We start from the raw sequence: 22,698 nt of genomic DNA on the forward strand, positions 1-22,698 counted from the left end.
GGAAAGCAGACCCACTAGAGTGCACTTTGTAATTTAGTGAAGCTGTTTGATAGAGGCTTTTTTCTTTATTCAGGGAGAATTTGCCATGTTTAACATTTAGATTTATTTGTTCTCAAAACTTCTCTTGGGTCACTGCATTATATATAATTTTTTATTAATCGTCACCTGAGGATATTTTTCTATTGATTTTTAGACAGAGTGGAAGGGAGGGGGAGAGACACACAGGGAGAAACATCGATGTGAGAGACACATCGATTAGTTGCCTCCCACACACGCCTTGACCAGGGCTGGAGATTGAGCCTGCAATCAAGGTACATGCCCTTGACCAGAATCAAACCTGGGACCCTTCAGTCCTCTGGGGACACTCTATCCACTGAGCCAAACCTACTAGGGCCACTGTGTGAATATTAATGACATTATTTGTGTGACTTAGGGCAAGCTGTATTGCCTCCCTTTGTTTTCTGTTTCCTGGTCTTTGAAATGAAAGGATTAGATCAGGCAGGTTGCTGTTTGCCAAAATTCTATAGATGGCACTAAGTGTTAAGAAAAAAATTAGAGAGATGTTAGATTGAATGACGTCAGGACTTCTGCTTTTAACAATGCCAATTGTTCCTTTTCTGTTTCTGCTCCAGCCCATAAAATAAGAACTTATTCTAACAGGCCTGCCCTCTCCAGAGAGTATGGGAGCAGCTGTGACCCTAAGCTCCTGTAACTGGACAGATAAGAGGGCCTTATCATTCTTTGGACCATTTTCTCAGGCTACGGACACAGCATCCACCTTGTAATTCTTCTTGATTGTTCTTTAACAGAAGGGAAGGATGAGATTGCAACAAAACATTCATATTTCATGGGGTAATAAGTCTCTTGTTAATATTTACAAGAGGTGGCTGGGAATTTGAAGCATTTATAAAGTAAACATGCGATTTGATGAGATGTCGTAGAGGAAGCTATAAAGGAATCCAGCTCCTGCTTCCTGTTTTAGTGTCCCTTTACATGCTGGACAAACCTAGGAAGTAACATCTGGCTTCTGTAGAAAGGAGTGGATGGTCTGACTAATAAGGATGATACCTCCTCTAGGGGAGAGAGCAGCATCTACTTAGTTGAGAACAACTGCCAGGGCTTGGGTCGGGGCAATTAGATGGATGGCGATTTCCTCCCTGTGTTCAGCAATTTGCACTGTGCTGTCATTGACTGTCTCCCCTCCAGCATCACTGAACCAGGGAAGTAGCAATACTAGTAATAAAGGCTGCCATTCACTGAGCACCTACTCTGCACTAGGCATGTATTTCATTCCAGCCACAGATATTTATCGAGATCACCTGTGTGCTCAGCAGTGTTCTAGGAGCTGGGGGTGCACCAGTGAACTAAGCAGACTCAAGTGTCCACCCTTGTTGTGTTTATATTATAGCTGTAGAAGAGAGCAATGAATATAAATAAATAAAATACTACAATGCAGTAGGAGCAATATATGCTATTGGAAGAATAGAGCAGGAAAGTGGGATTGGCAGTGCTGATCGATTTGTATACAGTTTTAAATGCCTCACTGAGAAGGTGACATTTGAGCAGATCTTAAAGATGGTGCGGGATCAAAGCACAAGGGTATCTGGAGGACTAGTGGGAACAGGCAGCACAAACATGTGAGGTGGGCGTGTGCCTGGAGTCTGTGCAAGAACATGCAAACAATCCTGTGCTAAGCATAGGGGATAGTAACTTAGTGGGGGAGATAGTTAACTATGCAAGCAATCACAACCAAATGGTAAATACTATCTCTGATATAGGGAATGACAATTAACAGGATCATGGAAAGCTGGCCATAAGAAGTACCATGTGAGTTGAGATCTGAAGCATGAGTAGGGTTTTGTCAGATGTGTATATGGGAGGGTGGTGGTAATAGGGAAGTTTCAAGAAAGATGGAACAGCATATGTGATGTCCTGGGAGTCCAAGATAACACAGACAGTTATTTTAAATCCGTTTCTACGGGAGTCAGATGTTACTTCCTAGGTTTGTCCGGAAAATTTGATCTGACCCACTCAGAGGGTTAAAGCCATAGCATACCATTGCAAATATGAAGGCTCATTTATCCAACCAAACTCTTACTCATGTGCCGGGAGCCGGTCCATACTTGCTGTTTCAAGGGACCTGGCATATATGGCATACTGTTCTTAATATGTTTGCTCACCTTCTTGGCACTATGTGTTTTAACCAAGGTCTCTGAGAAAGGTTGTTTCCCCAGGTAGGGATTTTCCCCTGAAGTTAGGGAGGGAATAAAACCTCTTAACTAAGTGCCAGGTGGGTAATTAATCACTTTAACTACGAACAATCATGCTTAAGCTACATAATCTTTACTCCCTGGAATGGAGAGAAGAAACGCCCTAACCTTTGAAATAGAGATTGATAGGATTGGAATCAACTGGTATAAATACAGATGTAAGAAGACAGAACCAGAAGAAGACAGAACCAGGAGGCACAGAACCTACACAGAACGTTCTCTAGAGACAGAAGAACTTCGCTGGAGAGAACATGGCAAAAGATCCTGGACAGAAACTGGCATCAGAACCTAGAGACAGAACCTAGCGAGAGAACATGGCAAAAGATCCTGGACTGAACCTGACTACAGAAATTGGCAAGAGAACTTGACTAGAACCTGGTGACTGAACCTGGCTGGAGAACCTGGTGACTGAACCTGGCTGGAGAACCTGGACAGAACCTGGCTGGAGAACCTAGCGAGGGAACGTGGCTGGAGAACCTGGAGAACCTAGCAAGAGAACATGGACGCAGAACCTGGCTGGAGATCCTAAAGCAGAACCTCTCTGGAGATCCAGACCAGAACTTGGCTGGAGATACAGACCAGAACTTCGCTGGAGATACAGACCAGAACTTGGCTGGAGATCCTGGCTAGAGATCCTGGCTAGGCTGCTGAACAACTGAACGCTGTCTCCGTGTCATTCCTTCCTCGCCAACTCCGTCCACACCTTTGGGGACCCCTGGACCTGCTGGGGTTGGACCCCGGCACTCATGGGCTTTGTTTCCCATTTTCCACTGTTGAAAAAAAAAGCTTGGGTAAATATCTTTGATCATAAATCACTTTATGCTTCTTCAGTTATTTCTTTAACATATTTAGAAGGAAAACTGTTAATATATTTAAAACCTCTATAATGGTGGGGTGGGCATAAATATCAAATGACATTTATTCTGGAAAGAAACTGTTCAAATGTGCAAGAATTAGGGAAATTTGAATATTGACTGGCTGTGTGATATTAAGGAGATATTATTTGTATAAAATCTAAAGCATAGCTTTTTTAAAAAAGGTACAAGTAACCTAAGTGTCCGTCAACAGATGGATCAAAAAAATTGGCACATACATACAACAGAATAACATTCAGCTTTAAAAAAGAAAAAACAATAAAAGGTCAAAAATTTATAAGGGACAGGCTCTGTGCTAATCAACATACACAACATGCCTGGGAATGGTGGCTCTTATTAGCCTAATTTGCAGAGAGCAATCAGATTCAGAGAGGTAGAGGGTCTTGCCAACAGCCTCTTCTTTCTCTGTTATAGTGTTCTCTTTTGTTCTTCCATGCATCAACCCATTCACCTGGCTGCTGAGTTCCCACCACCATGTCTCCATATCTAGGAATCTATCTACAATAATAAAAGCATAGTAGGCTAATTAGACTAGACAGCTGAACGACCTTCTGGACATCATTCTGACGTCCTTCCGGACGAAGCCATGGGGGCAAGGGCCAAGGCAGAAGCAGTTAGGGGTAATGAGGCAGGCAGGCAGAGGTGGTTAGGGGCAATCAGGCAGAAAGGGAGAGGCAATTAGGGGCAATCAGCAGGCAGGTGAGTGGTTTGGCCAATCAGGCAGGCAGGCAGAGGGGTTAGGGGTAATCAGGCAGGCAGGCAAGTGGTTAGGGGTGATCAGGCAGGCAGGCAAGTGGTTTGGGTGATCAGGCAGGCAGGTAGAGTGGTTAAGTGTGATCAGGCAGGCAGGTAAGTGGTTAGGGGTGATCAGGAAGGCAGGCAAGTGGTTTGGGTGATCAGGCAGGCATGGAGAGTGGTAAGGGGCATACAGGCAGGCAGGTAAGTGGTTTGGGCAATCAGGAAGGAATGTAGAGTGGTTAGATGTGATCAGGTAGGCAGGTGAGTGGTTTAGGGTGATCAGGCAGGCAGGCAGAGGGGTTAGGGGTGATCACGCAGGCAGGCAAGTGGTTAGAGCCAATCAGGCAGGTAGGCAAGCAGTTAAGAGTGATCAGGCAGGCAGGCAGAGTGGATAGGGGCAATCAGGCAGGCAGGCAGAGGGGTTAGGGCCGATCAGACAGGCAGGCAAGTGGTTTGGGTGATCAGGAAGGCAGGCAGAGGCGGTTAGGGGCAATCAAGGCAAGCAGTCAAATGGTTTGGGGCAATCAGGCAGGCAGGCAGAGTGGATAGGGGCAGTCAGGCAGGCAGGCAGAGGCGTTAGGGGTTATCAGGCAGGCAGGCAGAGTGGTTAGGGCAATCAGGCAGGCAGGCAAGCGGTTAGGGGTGATCAGGAAGGTAGGTAGAGTGGATAGGTGTGATCTGGTAGGCAGGTAAGTGGTTAGGGGCAATCAGGCAGGCAGGCAAGTTTTTTGGGTGATCAGGAAGGCAGGTAAGTAGTTAGGGGTGATCAGGCAGGCAGGCAGTTGAGTGGTTTGGGGCGATCAGGCAGGCAGGCAGGTGAGTAGTTAAGGGCGATCACGCAGGCAGGTAGAATGGTTAGGTGTGATCAGGAAGGAAGGCGAGCAGTTAGGGGCAATCAGGCAGGCAGTCAAGCGGTTAGGGGCGATCAGGCAAGCAGTCAGAATGTTTTGGGGAAATAAGGCAAGCAGTCAAGTTGTTTGGGGTGATCAAACAGGCAGGCGAGTGGTTAGGGGCAATCAGGCAGGTAGGCAGAGGTGGTTAGGGGGAATGAGACAAGCAGGTGAGTGGTTTGGGGTGATCAGGCAGGGAGGCAGGTGAGTAGTTAAGGGCGATCAGGCAGGCAGTTAGATTGGTTAGGTATGATCTAGCAGGCAGAGGTGGTTAGGGGCAATCAGGCAGGCAGGCAGAGGGGTTAGGTGTGATGAGGCAGGCAGGCAAGTGGTTTGGGGCAATCAGGCAGACAGGTGAGCGGTTTGGGCCATCAGGAAGGCAGGTAGAGTGGTTTGGTGTGATCAGGCAGGCAGGTGAATGGTTAGGGGCGATCAAGCAGGCAGGCAGAGTGGATAGGGGCAATCAGGCAGGCAGGCAAGTGGTTAGGTGTAATCAAGCAGGCAGATGAGTGGTTAGGGGCAATCAGGCAGGCAGGCAGAGCGGTTAGGTGTGATTAGGCAGGCAGGCAGAGTGGTCAGGGGTGATCAGGCAGGCAAGCAAGTGGTTAGGGGCGATCAGGCAGGCAGGCAGGCGAGTGGTTAGGAGCCAATGGTCACGATTGCAAGAGGAATGTCTGACTGCAGGTTTAGACCCGATCTTGCAGGGATGCCTGCGGGACCGGGCCTAAACTGGCAATCAGACATCCCCTGAGGGGTCCCGAATTGCGAGAGGTTGTAGGCCGGGCTGAGGGACCCCCCACCATGCACAAATTTCATGCATCAGACATCTAGTCCTATATAATAAGAGAGGAATATGCTAATTATCTGTTATGCCATAACGTCGGGACGAATCTACAAGAGGTGGAGAGCTACAGGAGGGTGGGGCAGCAGGCAGAGAGCTACAGGAGGGTGGGGCAGTGGGGGGGAGAACTACAAGAGGGTGGGACAGTAGGTGCAGAGCTACAGAAGGGCGTGGCAGTGAGCTATGAGCAGTGGAGAACTACCAGCGGCAGTGGGTGGGTGGCCAGCTGAGGCAAGTGGAAGCGAGTTACTCGTGCATGGATTAGTGAGCAGGGCTACTAGTCCTATCTAATAAAAGAGAAACATGGTAATTAGCCGTACGACCGCTACCATTCCCATTGGCTAATCAGGGCGATATGCAAATTAACTGCCAGCCAAGATGGCGGTTAACCGCCAACAAAGATGGCGGTTAATTTGCATACTAGCAATGATGGGAGGCGAAAGGGGAAGGACTGAAGAATGGTGATCGGCAACCCAGGCGGCAGCCAAGAGCTGGGGGATGGGCAAAGGCCACCTTTCCCTACCCCCCAGTCGGTGATCGCCATTGGAAAGTGGGGTTGCCTGCTTGGCCTGTGGCTGGCGATCACCATGGCGATAGGGGGGCGGGAGGGCCGGGGTGCAGGCCAGGTGGCAACCGCGGACCCCCACCATGGCGATTGGAGGGCAGGAGGGCCAGGGCGCAGGCCAGGAGGCAACCTGGGTCCCGCCATGGCAATCGGAGGGCGGGAAGGTCAAGGCGCAGGCCAGGGGCCACCCCGGACCCCCACCATGGAGAGGGCGCAGGCCAGGTGGCAACCTCGGACCCCCCGGGGGCGGGGTTGAAGTTTGGCCTGCATCCCGTCATCGCCATGGCGATCTGAGGGCAGGAGGGCCGGGGCGCAGGCCAGGAGGCAACCTGGGTCCTCGCCAGGGTGATCCATGGTGATCAGAGGGCGGGAGGGCCGGTTCGCAGGGTAGGTAGCAACCCTGGACTCCAGGAAACTTTCTTAAAGGTTCTCTTACAGCAGTTGGCGAGGGACATCGGAGAGCCCCGGGGGGCCCTGGTGCCAGCAAAACTGAGACCTGGGGCGGCTCTCCCCAGGAAGGTCCAGGGAACAGCCACTGCAGCCCGCCCCCACCCCAGCGCAAGGAAGGGCACGCTGGGCCCGAGGACCCACCCCCTCCCAGAGGCCCCTCGCTCGCTCGCTCATGCAGCCCTGGTCACGTCACCGGAGCAGCTACAAGGCACATAAAGCACCAGGGACGGCCGCTTGCCCCCACCCGCATTTGCAAAGACAAGGCCGGAGGGTGTGAGGGCCGCTCGCATCTCCTTCTCCCTCCTTTTGCTCCTCCTCTGGCTGCTCAGCTCGCCCAGCTTCTTATCCAGGCTCCTCTGTAGCAGGGCCCTCTTGGCGGGGTCCAGGGACCCGTCCTTGGTCCCACTGCCGGCGTACAGCACTCCCTCCCAGCTGATTCTCTGCCGGGCGTGGGAGCGGGCCCTCTCCCCACAGCCATGGGTCTCGGGCAGGCAGTGGCTGAGGCAGTAGCGGTGGCTGCCGTGTGGGCAGAGCTGGCCCAGAGTCACGATGCTGGCCCGGCACTTGAGGAGGCCACAGGTGTTATCAGCCTTCATGGCGGCCGAGACCAGGGCGTCGAAGTCCTCTGTGGAGGGCAGACCCAGGGCCGGGGTCCTTTTGCATCTTTCTTCTTTTTCTTTTATGGCAACTTCCGCAGCCCCGACTGGCGGCCCTGGGCCCTCCTTGGCTCGCTGCTGCTGCCTGCCCCTCTCCCTCTGCAGTCGCTCCCAGTGCACAGCCCTCAGGTCCAGGCTGCTTGGCTCTCGCCTGGGGGCTCCGTCTGCACGGGGCTGGAGGGCTCGGGATGGAGAGGGGCTTTGCTGTCAGTCCCTACCGGGACAGGTGGGACTGGTGGAGCCGATTTTTTTTTTGGCCGTGTGCACATAGATTTAATTCTTAAATAATTTATACTCCTCTGAAACAAATAAAACTCTGTGGCCCCGTGATCGCCATGGTGATCGGAGGGCGGGAGGGCCTGGGCGCAGGCCAGGCGGCACCCGGGCACCCCAACACCTGACATGCAAAGGTCGGGGATGAAATGACTTTTCCCAACCACATCTGCAAATATCCTGGGGAAGGCATCACTGAAGAGTTCACCACAACTCTCTTACTTGGCAAGGAAGAAAAAAGTTGGCAATGGAAACAATCCCTTACATCAAAGTTAAGGTCCCTCTGGGTAAAAAAGAATATTTCCAACGTAAAGGAGGGAGCGGGCAAAAATAATAGGTTCTCATGACTTCCACTGAAGATTGAGCATATGACAGAGTCAAAACGAACATACAAATTAAAACAGACAGTGGACATTCAAATGACCTGAGTCAACTGTCACTGTTTGTCCCAATAGCAGCAATGCTTATGTGATAATATAGTTTAACAGACATACAAAACAAGTCACATGATAAGATAGGTTCAGCTTCTAAAGTAAAATGAATATGTTCTTTTAAAATTCTAATGTCCTTTCCTCTGACTATAATTCTTAATTTTCCAATCAGAAAATTACCCCAGGTGATCCAGTAACATGTAGAACTCCAGTAACTTAACTTATTTTAAAAAACAAACATCCCAACCATTTTTAAAATATTTAAATTGATATTTTAGGGTTAAAATTATAGAAGATATTCAGATCCAATTATATTTTCTGAATATTTTTAAATATATATATATATATATATATATATATATATATATATATATATATATATATAATACATTTTACCAAGGAACTCTGAATTAGTACCTTTCCCTCTAACTTTCTTCAAATTGAGAGAATCTATGGAGTTCCCTATACTGCACAAGTTTTAATGAAAGAAAATAAGACTTTCTAGTATCAAATACATGTTTTCTTATTTACAAACTGTCGAGTAGGACTCCCTCCACATTCTGTGTGGAGTAGGGTTCGGTATCTGAAAGAGGAGCCGCACAACAAATGAGAGGAAAAGACACGAGATAATTTTGCAATATTGGGGGACCAGGCGGGCAAGTCCCAAAGGACTTCCACCACGGCTCAGGCTGCTCCAATCTTTTATTGATCTGGAGTAGCCCTTAGGGTAAGGAGGTTTCAATGACACACAGATCAGCAGACAATTTCCAGGAATAGACAAAGTGTCTGATTAGCTCATCAATAGATTTCCAGGAGTAGGCAGAGTATCTGATTAACAATAATCAACAAGGATCTACATAAGTATCTAAGGAATTAAGGGAACTAAGGTGGGGATGCTTCAACTATTATTACCTAAATTAACTGGGTGGTGCACAGTTCTGACCTTTGCTAGAACTTCAAAGATTACTAGCTTTTGGGGGGTCTCTGTCTAAACTCAGCTAGTGAAGACAATGAATGGACTCCGGCACAAACATATACACTCTTCTCTCTCTCTTTCTCTCTCTCTCTCTCTCTCTCTCTCTCTCTTTAAAATATATTCTTACTGATTCAGAGAGGAAGGGAGAGGGAGAGAGATAGAAACATCAATGATGAAAGAGAATCATTGATCGGCTGCCTCCTACACACCCCGTACTGGGGATCAGGCCAAAACCTGGGCATGTGGCCTGACCAGGAATCAAACTGTGAGTTCCTGGTTCATAGGTCGATCCTAAACCACTGAGTCACACTGGCCGGGCTCAATTCTTATTTATAAATTCATTCCAAGGACATATACAGCTTGAAAAGCTTTGGAAGCAGTTTCAAAAAAATCTAGCTTTTAAGTAACAAGAAAACAGTTATAGAAGAAACTTTAAATTAAAAGAAAAAACTTGTTTTAATTTATTCAAGAGTGTGAACATCCTCCATGAAAATGTGTGCCTTGACTGTGGATGGCTGCGTGGCCTTATCACACCTTAGGAATTCAAATGCTTTTTACAATGAAAAGAGAGTTTCATCTCATTTCTCTCCCAGGGTAGATGTCTGTCAACAGAAGGTGGACATCAATAAAAGGAGGGGCTTGCACAATCAATCCAGAAAGTCAGCAATCTATGAATAATCCAGAACCCAGTATTTATCTCCTCTGCCACACACCCTCCCTCCCAGCCAGTGAGCAAGATAATTACCCTCAAGTCAAGCTAAGTGCCCCCCAGTCACAGTGGCCCAATGCTGACATACAAAGCATACAAATAATTCTCTCTGGCATAAAAGTGACAACTTTCTTGGAAGAAAAGCAGATACTGTAAATTTCTCAGTCTTCCTGAAACACTTTTTAAAGTAATTTTTACTTCTTTAGAAAAATGCATACATGGCAAACCATCTGTAATAAAAGGCCCATTCTATAAAATTTTACCTGGTCCTACTCATATCTGCAATCATAACCATATTTACAGACAAATATATCTATACTAATAAAAGAATAATATGCTAGTTAGACTGGGAGACCGTCCAGGAGACCTTCCAGATGTTCTTCTGGACAAAGCCATGGTGGCAGGCCAAGGTAGAGGCGGTTAGAGGCCAAGAGGGGAGGCAGTTGTGGGTGATCAAGCTGGTGGGGGGTGGGGCCATTGGGGGTAAGCAGACCAGCAGGGGGGGGCAGTTGGGGGCAAGCAGGCCATCAGTGGGGATCAGTTGGAGGTGATCAGGACAGCGGGGGGGGGGCAGTTTGGAGTGAGCAGGCCAGCAGGGGGACAGTTGGGGATGAGCAGGCCAGTGGGGATGGAAGGTAGGGGCGAGCAGGCCAGCAGGGGGGGCAGTTTGGGGTGATCAGGCTGGCGGGGGGGGCATTTGGGAGCAAGCAGGCCAGCAGTGGGGGGGAGGGCAGTTGGGGCGAACAGGCCAGCAGGCAGAGTGGTTAGAGGCAATCAGGCAGGCAGGCAGGCAGGTGAGCGGTTAGGAGCCAGCAGTCCCGGATTACGAGAGGGATGTCCGACTACTGGTTTAGGCCCAATCCCTGTAAACTGGCAGGACATTTTTCGAGGGGTCCCAAATTGGAGAGGATGCAGGCCAGGCTGAGGAACACACCCTCCCCCGTGCACGAATTTTGTGCACTGGGCCTCTAGCATATATATATAAAAGCCTAAGTGACCATTAGGCTGAACAACTGGTTGACCAATCACTATGACACACAGTGACCACCAGGGACAGATGCTCAATGCAGGAGCTGCCCCCTGGTGGTCAGTGGTCTCCCTCAGCAAGTGTACCCCTCAGCTGACCGACCCATTTTGGGAACTCACTAGCCGGGCAGCAGCCACTCACTCCCTCAGTAGTCCTACAGGTCCAATCTCCAGAGAACTGGTCTGGCATGGCCGGACCGGCACCTCTGGCACAATCCCAACAGTGCCACCAGCCTCTTGGAAGTCGGCCTTGGGCATTGCAGCCGCTTCCTCTCTAGACGCTCCACAAGGAAGAAATTATATAAAAGTGCCTGCCAGGTGGCTCCTGACAACTGGCATGAATGTCAGCGGGCAGATGTGGATCCGTGGATCCTGGGCCAGCAAGGGCAACCCAACAGCCAGCCCTGAGGGCCTATTAAGTCCCGGCCCCTTCCCCATCCCCCTTGGGATGGGCGCCACCAGACGCAGGTCTCACAGCTGGTGATGGTGCATGCAGTGCAAGCCTCTCCTGATCAGGAGAGACTGGGCGCAAGCCTGGGGTAGGCACAGTGGGGCCCGGATGAGTGCGAGCAGCAGGCAGGAGCAGAAGGCGGTGTTGGACTGCAGGTTTTGGCCGATCCCTGCAGGCTACCCAGAAGGACCCCACCCAAGCACGAATTCATGCACCGGGCCTCTAGTTATAAATATATAACCCCTTATATTGTAGGGATCAGTTGAAAATTCATGCTCAGTTCTGCCTCAAGAGAGATTGCAAATGCAACTACTTACTTGACGGAGAATGTTTCAGGCTATGTAAGATGATCTGTGCCTTCGTTGCTGCTCTTACCATGAAATTCAATGTCCCCCTACCTCGTGACCCAACTATCACTCCCCCTCCATTCTCAACCCAATTTCACTCCCACATTCACAATTTGCATTGACATTGGCTTTGGTGTAATATAGAACACATGAATTCCAGTGCTGGCCCTGGCCCTTAAGTCATTCTGTTATTAAGCCTCAGTTTCCTCATCTGCAAAATGACAGCCTTACCTACTTTGAAGGTTTTGGGATAGAATTAATGAGCAATGGATGTAAAGCATCTAACTCACTATACCTAATCTAAAAGTATCCCTAAATAAATAAATGGTGACTGTTATCTGTCACATATCTCTGTATCACCTGGCACTGGGGAGGTCATGCAACACGCACTCAGTAAATATATTTTAGATTGGATTAGAGAGAAATGTTGTCAAAGGTTGGAAGGATAAAACGTGAGAAATCACATACAAAACTGGATCTGTGACCAATAACTTACTCTTTAGGTTCCTTTCTCTCCTTTAAAGTTTTTTACTTGTCTTATAAAGAGGGGCATGAGTTGGTGCAGGAAACCCAAGGTAGTGGGCAAATTAAGCACATATTTATTTCTAGGAATCTCAGGAGTTTTTTCCCATCTGGGGAGAGGGACTGTAGCTGAGGAAAATAGGTGTCATGTGGAGTTAAGAACACTCACTTTCATTGTTTCTGTTCTTCTTCTTCAAACAAGTGGCAGTGTAAATATGTCATTGTGCTTAACATCTTACCTCCTAGGATCAGGGATAAATTTCTTTATAGGCCCTGAGAATCTCAAGGTCTCTGTTGGGAGAGGGCTGCCTCATATTACATTACGCAAAGTTGATGGAGAGAATGAGGTTTCTTTTTTTAAAGTTCAAGAGCAGGCTTGCCCTGGTTGGTGTTGCTCAGTCGGTTGAGCATCATGCCACGCCACCAGGAGGTTGCAGGTTCTATTCACTTGTCAGGGCATATGCCCTGGTTGCAAGCTTGATCCCCAGTAGGGGACGTGTAGGAGGCAGCCAATCAATGTTCCACTCTCACATCAATGTTTCTCTCTTTCTCCCTCTTCCTTCCCCCCTCTCTAAAAATCAATAAAAAATATTTTAAAAAAGAGAACAGGTTTTTTTGTGAGGTGGTGCTTCAACATATATCAGTATTTGTACATTTAAAACTATGTTTATACATAACAATATGTATACTTTTAAAATTTGCTAAGAGGGTAGGTCTTATATTAAGTATTCTTATTACACACAAAAATAATCAATGCAATTCACTGAACTAACAGAATAAAGGAGAAACCAAGTGATCATTTCAACTGGGGGTGAAGGGAGAGAAAGAGAAAGAAACTGTGATCTCTACTCTCCACTTGAAGAAATGTGATCCTGCAGTTTCTTGCGCCATGTGTAATCCAGTAGGGAGGAAATTGGCTTAAAGCCATTATTCCAAAATTCTAGACTAGACTGTTTTCTTATGTTGTATCCATCAAAAGAAATGACCAAATAATGCCCTAGCCAGTTTGGCTCAGTGGATAGAGTGTCGGCCTGTGGACTGAAGGGTCCTGAGTTCAATTCCGGTCAAGGGCACATGCTCAGGTTGCTGGTTTGATCCAGTCGATCAATGATTCTCTCTTGTCATTGATGTTTCAGTCTCTCTCTCCCTTTCCCTTCCTCTCTGAAATCAATTTTAAAAAATTAAAAAAGAAATGTCCCAACAAATAAATTTGAAATAAAGATTTCAGTTGCTTAATTTATCAGGGACTCTTTCTGAATGTGTGTCTATGTGTTTGTTAGTAGGTATTCTCTGAGTGATATATGACAAGGCATGTTTTAAATATACTCTGAGTTTCTAATATATGTACTTTTTTAGAGGATGGAAGAAGAGCAGCAATGGAAAAGTTCAAGGGTACCTCAGAAGAAAAAGGGAAAGAAGTTAGTGGAATGCCCCAGATGGAGACATGTCAAGTCCATGGCACCTTATCAGACTGACAGAAAAGCAAAAACCTCTTCTTCACGTGACCCAGATCAGAACAGATTCAAATGTGAATGCTACTACTGCCTGAGGTATGTGGGCACCACCTCTGGCATCTCCACTGGGAGCAAAGCAACAACCTCTCATTCTTCCTGTTGTGATAAGCTAATACAGGAACTCAACAACTTAAAGCTCAACTCTGAGAACACCCAACCCCCCGCTCTCTGACAAAAACAGAGAGCAGGAAAGGGTTGAGAAGAGACAAAAACAGAGCAAAAACGCAAAAGGATGTTTCAGAGGTTCTTACACGAATGGGCAGATTAAATCTAAGACTTTCACCTTCAGGCAAAGGAAGATCAAAAGAGATGGGGTCATGAGTGCCAACATTGCCAACCCCTCAGGGGGAATACTTTTGGGAACAGAGAAGGAATAACAGCATCCAGCCCATGCCAAACACTCTTATCAGCTGGCGAGTCAATCCAGCTCCAGAAACATAGCAATCTTTCCTTTAGGAATTTTAAGACCACATTGGGGCATGCTGGGAGCAATTCCTCCATGGCAAGAGCAACTAGATAGTAATGGTTCCATACTCTCCACAATACTCTTCCCTTGGTGCAAGACGTCATTTTTCCTTGTTGGATTTCGGCTTTTCTACCCTTACCTTGTCACCAATGAATTATAAAGCATATGCGTAGTATTTCTGGCTCGTTTTTTAAAAAATACTTTTCATTACATTTTGTTGATTGAATCCCAGAAGAAGCCCTAGGTCTGATGGGGTGTGTGTGTGTGTGTGTGTGTGTGTGTGTGTGTGCGTTCTGCTTTTTTTTTTTAATTTAAAAAAATCATTATAGCCTTAGCCGGTTTGGCTCACTGGATAGAGCGTCAGCCTGGGGACAGAAGAGTCCCGGGTTTGATTCCGGCCAAGGGCATGTACCTTGGTTGCAGGCACATTCCCAGTAGGGGATGTGCAGGAGGCAGCTGAGCGATGCTTCTCTCTCATCAATGTTTCTAACTCTCTATCGCTCTCCCTTCCTCTCTGTAAAAAATCAATAAAATATATATAAAAAAATCATTATAGATGCACGGGGAAGTTGCAAAGATACTGCAGGTAGGTCTTATGTACCCTTCACCCCATCTCTCTCAAGATATTTACTGTTCATATATCCCCCAAGGTAATTATATCTTGCATAACTGGCATACCATATCAAAATCAGGAAATTGGCATCGGCACAAAGCATGTGTATGATTCTATGTGATTTTGTCATATGTGTACCTTTGTGTAACCACCACTACAATCAAGAGGCAAAACTCTGTCCTAGCTGGTTTGGTTCAGTGGATAGAGCGTCGGCCTGCAGACTGAAGGGTCCCGGGTTCAATTCTGGTCAAGGGCACATGCCTGGGTTGCAGGCTTGGTCCCCAGTAGGGGGTGTGCAGGAGGCAGCCTATTGATGATTCTCACCATTGATGTTTTTATCTGTCTCTCCCTCTCCCTTCCTCTCTGAAATCAATAAAAATGTATTTTTTTTTAAAAGAGGCAAAACTCTATCATCACCACAAAAATCTTCCTGTGCCACTTCTTTGTAGTCACACCTACAGCCTTCCCTAGTACCATCCCTAAGCTTGGGCAACCACTAAACTGCTCTCCATCTTTATAACTGTTTTATTTTCAGATTGTTACATATAAAGGAATGCAAAAGAGGGGGAAGCAGGAGGCGGAGGTGGGTAAAAGGTGGGAAATGGGAGGAAGCCTGCAATAATGTCAACATTAAAAGTTTTTAATAAAAAACAGAATCATGCAGTATGTGACCTTTTGGGGTTAGATTTTTTTCACTCAGCATAGCTCTTGAGGTCCATATAAATTGTTGTATGTATCAAAAGTTCATTTTGTTTTATTGCTGAGTAGTATTTCATGATATGGATGTATCACAGTTTCTTTAGCCATATATATGTTGGTGAACATTTCAATTTCCAGATTTTAGCTATTACAAATAAAGCTGCTATGAACAGTGGTATACAAGTTTTTGTGTGGATATAAGTTTTCATTTATCTGGGATAAAGATTCAGGAGTATAATTGTTGGGTCATATGTCCAGTGTAGGTTTAGTTTTTTTAAAAAATATATTTTTATTGATTTCAGAGAGGAAGGGAGAGGGAGAGATAGAAACATCAATGATGAGAGGGAATCATTGATTGGCTGCCTTCTGCACATTGGACTGAGCCTGCAACCCAGGCCTGTGCCCTTGACCAGAATCGAACCTGGAACCCTTTTGCCTGCAGGCCGATGCTCTATTCATTGAGCCAAACCAGCTAGGGCTTAGTTGTTGGTGGTGGTGGGTTTTTTTTAAAGAAACTGCCCAACTAATTTCCAGAGTGACTTCCTATTCATGTACCCACCATCAGTGTATGAGACATTCAGTTTCTCTGAATCCTATCCTGCATTTGTTATTTTTATTAATTTTTTTAAATTTGGCTGTTATAATACTTGCATACCCATAAAGCAGCACTATGTTAATTTGCATTTCCCTAGATATTGAATATATTTTCATGTGTTTGTTAGCCACCCATATGTCCTCTTCTGTGAAATGTCTTTGTGTCTTTTTCCCATTTTCTAACGGATACAGTCGTATTTTCACTATTTGGAGAGTCCTTTATATATTCTAGATATGGGTCCGTTGTCAGATATGTGCTTTGCAAATGCTTTCTCACAGCCTGGACCTTGTCTTTTCATCCTCTCAACAGGGACTATATCATTTCATTTCTTTTGTGAATCGTGATTTTGTTGCCTTGTCTTACCATGTGACAGAGGACTGAGCCTAAATCCTAGCACCGTTATCTAAGGGTATCGCTAAACCACACACGGACCGAATGACCACAGGTATATCCAGAGAAACGTTTACTTACTGTGTGGAGATGTATGCGCAGTAACACAAGCAAAGAACTTAAGAAAACAGGGGTGAATGTATTTAATTTATGGAAGTGAGCAAATTCCTTGTATGCATGACACAAAACCAGAATCACAGTAGGAAGTGATTCGTCCAAGTATACGTGTAAACATGGTATTAACGTATGTTTCTGTCACGGCCACGTTTTTGAGACACATTCTCCATTAAGGTTACACTTGGCCTGTCTGTTCACAAAGTTTCTGAAAGCAAAAGAATGATTGGGGGTAGGGAAAAATCACACTTCGAGCCCGCTTTCCTGTCTACTGCTGATCTGGTGGTTTCGACGCTCTGCGGCCTTACCAGGAAAACCTCAACTCCAATCTCAGGAGCCCAAGTCAGAGCGCATGCCCCTAGCTGCACATGCTCATACCTGCGCATGCGCATTTCAGACCATGCACATTGCCGCACGCGCCCATAGCTGCGCATGCGCTCTTCAGACCATGCCCATTGCTGCGCAACACTAAGCCCATTGTTGCGTATGCGCCTTGGTGTCCGAGTTCTGAGAGGAGAACTGCGTGAGAAGCGACCAAGAGGCAACCGAGAGGCGTCCGTGTTCCTGCCATTTTGATTCTTTCTCGCTGGTTGACATCATCTGGTAGGTGCACAGAGCAGCCCTCCGGGACTTTGACTGTGGGAGAGTGTGAGGGGAAGGCCCGCGGGCTACGGTGGGGTGGGGCTGCGGGTTCCGTGGCCTCCTAGGAGGAAGGGCCTCGAGGTCGGCGCCTTTCTCCTCTCAGCCATCATGGCGGCCGTGGGCCTCGAAGCCCTGGCGTGACCCGGACTAGGAGGGTGCTGGGCCTGCGAGGGCAGGGGCCAGGTAAAGGGTTTGGGGGACATTATTCCAGGTGTCTGGGTCCTGGAATTCACCTGGAATGGCCCACAGAACAGAACCCACAGCCCTCCGCGGGGCCCTGGGCGAGTGGGGGGGGGGGGGCGGTCAAGGAAGGGCCTAGGAACGGGGTGCTGCGGGACTGCCCTGCGAGGCCCTGGGCCTGCGCCCCGAGATGTGTAGGCACCAAGCAGGGGCCGCGGGAGCAGCGGGCACAGCCCCGTGTATCGCTTGTAGTCACCGCTGCCTCCCGGTCATGCGGGGGGGGGGGCGGGGGGGGGGGGGGGGCGGGCGGTCAAGGAAGGGCCTGGGAACGGGGTGCTGAGGGACTGCCCTGCGAGGCCCTGGGCCTGCGCCCCGAGATGTGTAGGCACCAAGCAGGGGCCGCGGGAGCAGCGGGCAGAGCCCCGTGTATCGCTTGTAGTCACCGCTGCCTCCTGGTCATGCGGGGGGGCGGGGGGCGGGGGGGGGGACGGAGGGCGGGGGGAGGGGCGGGCGGTCAAGGAAGGGCCTGGGAACGGGGTGCTGCGGGACTGCCCTGCGAGGCCCTGGGCCTGCGCCCCGAGATGTGTAGGCACCAAGCAGGGGCCGCGGGAGCAGCAGGCAGAGCCCCGTGTATCGCTTGTAGTCACCGCTGCCTCCTGGTCATGCGAAGGCAGCACAGGCCGCACGCGCAGCCCGAGCCTTCCCGGCTGATGCAGCTGAACTTACGGGGGAAGGGGCCTCCTCGCTGGGCGTGTGGCAGGAGCAGTAGTCACTCCAGCGGGCTTTCAAGCAGCATTTTCCCACGTGTCTCCGTAAACGGGAAGCCGGGTGTCGTCTTTCTCACCTGCCCGAGGTGATAACGCCGCCAGCATGGCCACGACATAGTGGCTTGGCCAGCCCCTGTATTTGGTATAACCGCAAAGCCTGTGCACTTTCACTTACTTACGCTGGGTCTTCCTTTTTAAAGTGTTTTCAAACTTAAACTAAACTGTAAGTTTTAAAAATAATAATTTTTGGCTCTTTAATTTTTTCCGTTCATCTATAAGGTATCCCAAAAACTGTAGGCAGACTTTAACAGCTAATAGCTGTTAAATGTAAATGACATGTAGTTTAATAAACACTGCCTTTGTAGTTGATCAAAGTGTGTGTATACATTTGTGGGTACACCCTGTATATATCTGTTTCTGTGCAAGCCCATGCTGTTTAGATTGCTGTGGCTTTGCAGTATGATATCAGACAGGATGATGCCTCCAATTTTATTCTTAAAATTGCTGTGGCTATTCGGAGTCTGTTGTGGTTCCATATAATTCTGTGAAATATTTGTTCTAGAAATGCACCATTGGTATTCTAATAGATTGCTTTGGGTAGTATGGACATTTTAATGATGTTAATTCTTCCTACCCAGGAACATGGTTTCATTTACATGTGGAATCTAATGAACGTGAACAAACAAATAAAATAGAAACAGACTCAGACACAGAAAGCAGACTGACAGCTGTTAGAGGGGAGGGTGTAGGTGGGCTGGTTGAAAAAGGTGAATGGATTAAACAAAAAACCTCATGGACACAGACAGCTGTATGGTTATTACAAGAGGGAAAAGGGGGCGGGAGAGGTGGAGAGGGTAAAGGGTGATAAATGTGACAAAAGGAGACTGCAATTTGCATGATAAAGACACATTACAACATAGAGGTGATGAATTATAGAATTGTTTAAATGAAGCCTATATGTAATTCTATTAACAAATGTCACCCCAATTATTTCAATAAAATTTTAATAATGACTTGGGAACACAAAAATAGAAATAAAAATGGAATTTCAAGTATAAAAACAAATAAATTAAAAAATGAAAGAAAACATTTAGCCACGGAGGTGGTCTAGTTATCCTCTTAAGTACATTTTCCTAATCAAAATGTTCTACTCTCAGTGTGAAATGAGTCGGCATACAACACCCAGGCTCGATTGGAGTTCAATACTGGTGGAAGATGAAGAATCAGACCAGCCAGTTGCAGCCGTGGTTGTGAGTGCTTTGATATTTGAACTGTCTATGACCAGAAATGTATTTTTCTGTAAGTTTTGTTGAATGCCTCTAGGTACAGTGTTAAAAGTTTCCGTGCTGATAAGGGAGTAACATTGGCCCAGGAGGAGTCCTTAGGAAGGAAACCTTGATCCAGGAGGTTTCCACTCTGGTATTGCCGGTGGAAATATCCCCTATGACTCCGTTCTCATGCTTATTAACACGGACTGCCCACACCCATCCCAGGAGAGTTTAAAAGAGCTTCAGAAGTCCTGTGGGCAGCTCCTCTCCAAGGAACCAGGCAGAGGGAAGAGAAACAATATTAAGAATATATATATCATGTCTATAAAATGCCTTCATTCTTATTCATGATTATGTGTATATGTGTGTATATTATGTATATTTTTATGATTGTCATGTATTAACAACAAACTTTTCATTTTCTCACACACACACACACACGCACCCCCCTTCCCCCTAGGACCAGGAGCCCAGGGATGAGCAACCTCAACAAGAGGAGCCACCCACTGAGAGTCAGGATATTGCACCTGATGAAGAGCACGCAGATGCAGGAGCACCTGAGGTTCAAGGTGAAGGGAAAGGAAAGAAGACTGTGGGGAGCTGGGAATCTGTCTGTCTATCATGTATTGTGACAAACCATAGCTTTGGGAAAGAAAGCATAAAAAAGCTGAGCAGCCCGCTGGCATGGCTCGGTGACTGGGCAGCAACCTATGAACCAGGAGGTCAGGATAGATTCTGGTCAGGGCATATGTCCAAGTTGCGGGTTTGATCCCCAGTGTGGGGCATGCATAATGCAGCCAATCGATGATTCTCTCTCATCATTGATGTTTCTATCTCTCTCCCTCTCCTTTCCTCTCTGAAGTCAATAAAAATATATTTAAGAAAAAAAGCAATGCAAACATTTCCTGGAAATTGGTTGAAAATTTTAAGGTTGTATCATTTACAGCTGTGCACTCTTTCACTATGAGTTTTCCCTCTATCTTCAGAATTTATGTTGTGTTCTTGAAAGTACAATCCTTGCTAAACCAGAGCAAACTGTATAGTTTTAACTACAAAAATGTGTGTTTGTTTTCTATTTTAATTAGTTCATCTTAAAACGTTTTGAGTGGCCTTCTCAGTTATTACATCACAAGTGTAAGCAATGTTTATCAGCATGGGCAGAGGGCCACGTCAGCCCATCATAGAACACCTGAAACCAAGCCTATTTGTACAGGGATGGTAGCCCCATTTTATAAGTGAGAAAACTGAGCCTGAGCACTTGACTCATTGAGAAGTAGATCATACTGTCTTCCACAGTGGCTGCACCAGTCTGCATTCCCATCAGCAGTGCATGAGGGTTCCGTTTTCTCCACATCCTCTCCAGCACTTGTTGTTTGTTGATTTGTTGATGTTAGCCCTTCTAACAGGTGTCAGATGGTACCTCATTGTTGTTTTGATTTGCATTTCTCAGATAATTAGTGACTTTGAGCATGTTTTCATATGTCTCTTGGCTTTCTCAATGTCCTCTTTTGAAAAGTGTCTATTAAGGTCCTTTGCCCATTTTTTTAATTATTTTTTAAAATTGTTTTATTGCTTAAAGTATTACAAAGGGTATTACATATGTCTCCCTTTTCCCCCTGCCCTTTACAATCCCCTGGCCTCCCCTACCCGCCAGTGTCTTATGTCCATTGGTTATGCTTTTATGCATGCATATAAGTCCTTCGGTTGATCTCTTACCCTCCCCCCCCACTCTGCCCCCCTACTCTCCCCGGCCTTCCCGCTTCAGTTTGACAATCTGTTTGAAGCAGCTCTGCCTCTGTATCTATTTTTGTTCATAAGTTTATAATGGTCTTTATTATCCATGAATGAGTGAGATCATGTGGTATTTTTCCTTCATTGACTGGCTTATTTCACTTAGCATAATGCTCTCCAGTTCCATCCATGCCGTTGCAAATGGTAAGAGTTCCTTCTTTTTTACAGCAGCATAGTATTCCATCGTGTAGATGTACCACAGTTTTCTAATCCATTCATCTACTGATGGGCACTTAGGCTGTTTCCAGATCAGCTATGGTGAATTGTGCTGCTATGAACATATCGGTGCATATATCCTTTCTGATTGGTGTTTCTGGTTTCTTGGGATATATTCCTAGAAGTGGGATCACAGGGTCAAACGGGAGTTCCATTTTTAGTTTTTTGAGGAAACTCCATACTGTCTTCCACAGTGGCTGCACCAGTCTGCATTCCCACCAGCAGTGCACAAGTGTTCCTTTTTCTCCACATCCTTTCCAGCACTTGTCGTTTGTTGATTTGCTGATGATAGCCATTCTGACAGGTGTGAGATGGTACCTCATTCTTGTTTTGATTTGCATCTCTCAGATGATTAGTGACTTTGAGCATGTTTTCATATGTCTCTTGGCTTTCTGAATGTCCTCTTTTGAAAGGTGTCTATTTAGACCCTTTGCCCATTTTTTGATTGGATTGTTTATCTTCCTTTTGTTAAGTTGTATGAGTTCCCTATAAATGTTGGAGATTAAACCCTTATCAGTGATAACATTGGCAAATATGTTCTCCCATGCAGTGGGCTTTCTTGTTGTTTTGTTGATGGTTTCTTTTGCTGTGCAGAAGCTCTTTATTTTGATGTAGTCCCATTTGTTCATTTTCTCTTTAGTTTCAAGTGCCCTATGAGCTGTATCAGTGAAGAAATTGCTTCGGCATATGTCAGATTTTGTTGCCTTTGGATTCCTCTAGTATTTTTATGGTTTCTCGTCTTACATTTAAGTCCTTTATCCATTTTGAGTTTATTTTTGTGTATGGTGTAAGTTGGTGGTCTAGTTTCATTTTTTTGCATGTATCTGTCCAATTTTCCCAACACCATTTCTTGAAGAGACTGTCTTGACTCCATTGTATGTTCTTGACTCCTTTGTCAAATATTAATTGAGCATATTGGTTCGGGTCGATTTCTGGGCTCTCTATACTATTCCATTGATCTATATGTCTGTTCTTGTGCCAGTACCAGGCAGTTTTGAGAACAGAGTGGCTTTGTAATACAGCTTGATATCTGGTATTGAGATCCCACCTACTTTGTTTTTCTTTCTCAGGATCGCTGCAGCTATTCGGGGTCTTTTTTTATTCCACATGAATTTTTGGAGAGTTCGTTCTAGATCTGTGAAATATGAAATTGGTATTTTAATGGGAAGTGCGTTGAATTTATAGATTGCTTTGTGTAGTATGGACATTTTAATGATGTTGATTCTACCAATCCAAGAACATGGTATGTTCTTCCATCTGTTTATGTCTTCCTCTATCTCTTTTTTCATCATCCTGTAGTTTTCTGTTAGAGGTCTTTTACCTCTTTAGTTAAGTTTATTCCTAGGTATCTTAATTTTTTTGGTGCGATAGTAAATGGGATTGCTTTTTTAGTCTCTCTTTCTGTAAGTTCATTATTGGTGTA

General features: G+C 46.4%; 1 long non-coding RNA gene across 1 annotated transcript in view; it reads left to right on the forward strand.

Annotated features, from left to right (window-relative positions):
• LOC118653958 overlaps nt 1–13,748 on the forward strand; it is a 35,195-nt gene extending 21,447 nt beyond the window's left edge. Inside the window, exon 2 of the long non-coding RNA XR_004966933.1 lies at nt 13,377–13,748. This is a non-coding gene — a long non-coding RNA (uncharacterized LOC118653958). The remainder of the gene's footprint in view (nt 1–13,376) is intronic.
• The last annotated feature ends 8,950 nt before the right edge of the window (nt 13,749–22,698 follow it).

The sequence above is a fragment of the Myotis myotis genome, unplaced genomic scaffold, assembly GCF_014108235.1.
Source record: "Myotis myotis isolate mMyoMyo1 unplaced genomic scaffold, mMyoMyo1.p scaffold_m19_p_4, whole genome shotgun sequence".
Lineage (NCBI taxonomy): Eukaryota > Metazoa > Chordata > Mammalia > Chiroptera > Vespertilionidae > Myotis > Myotis myotis.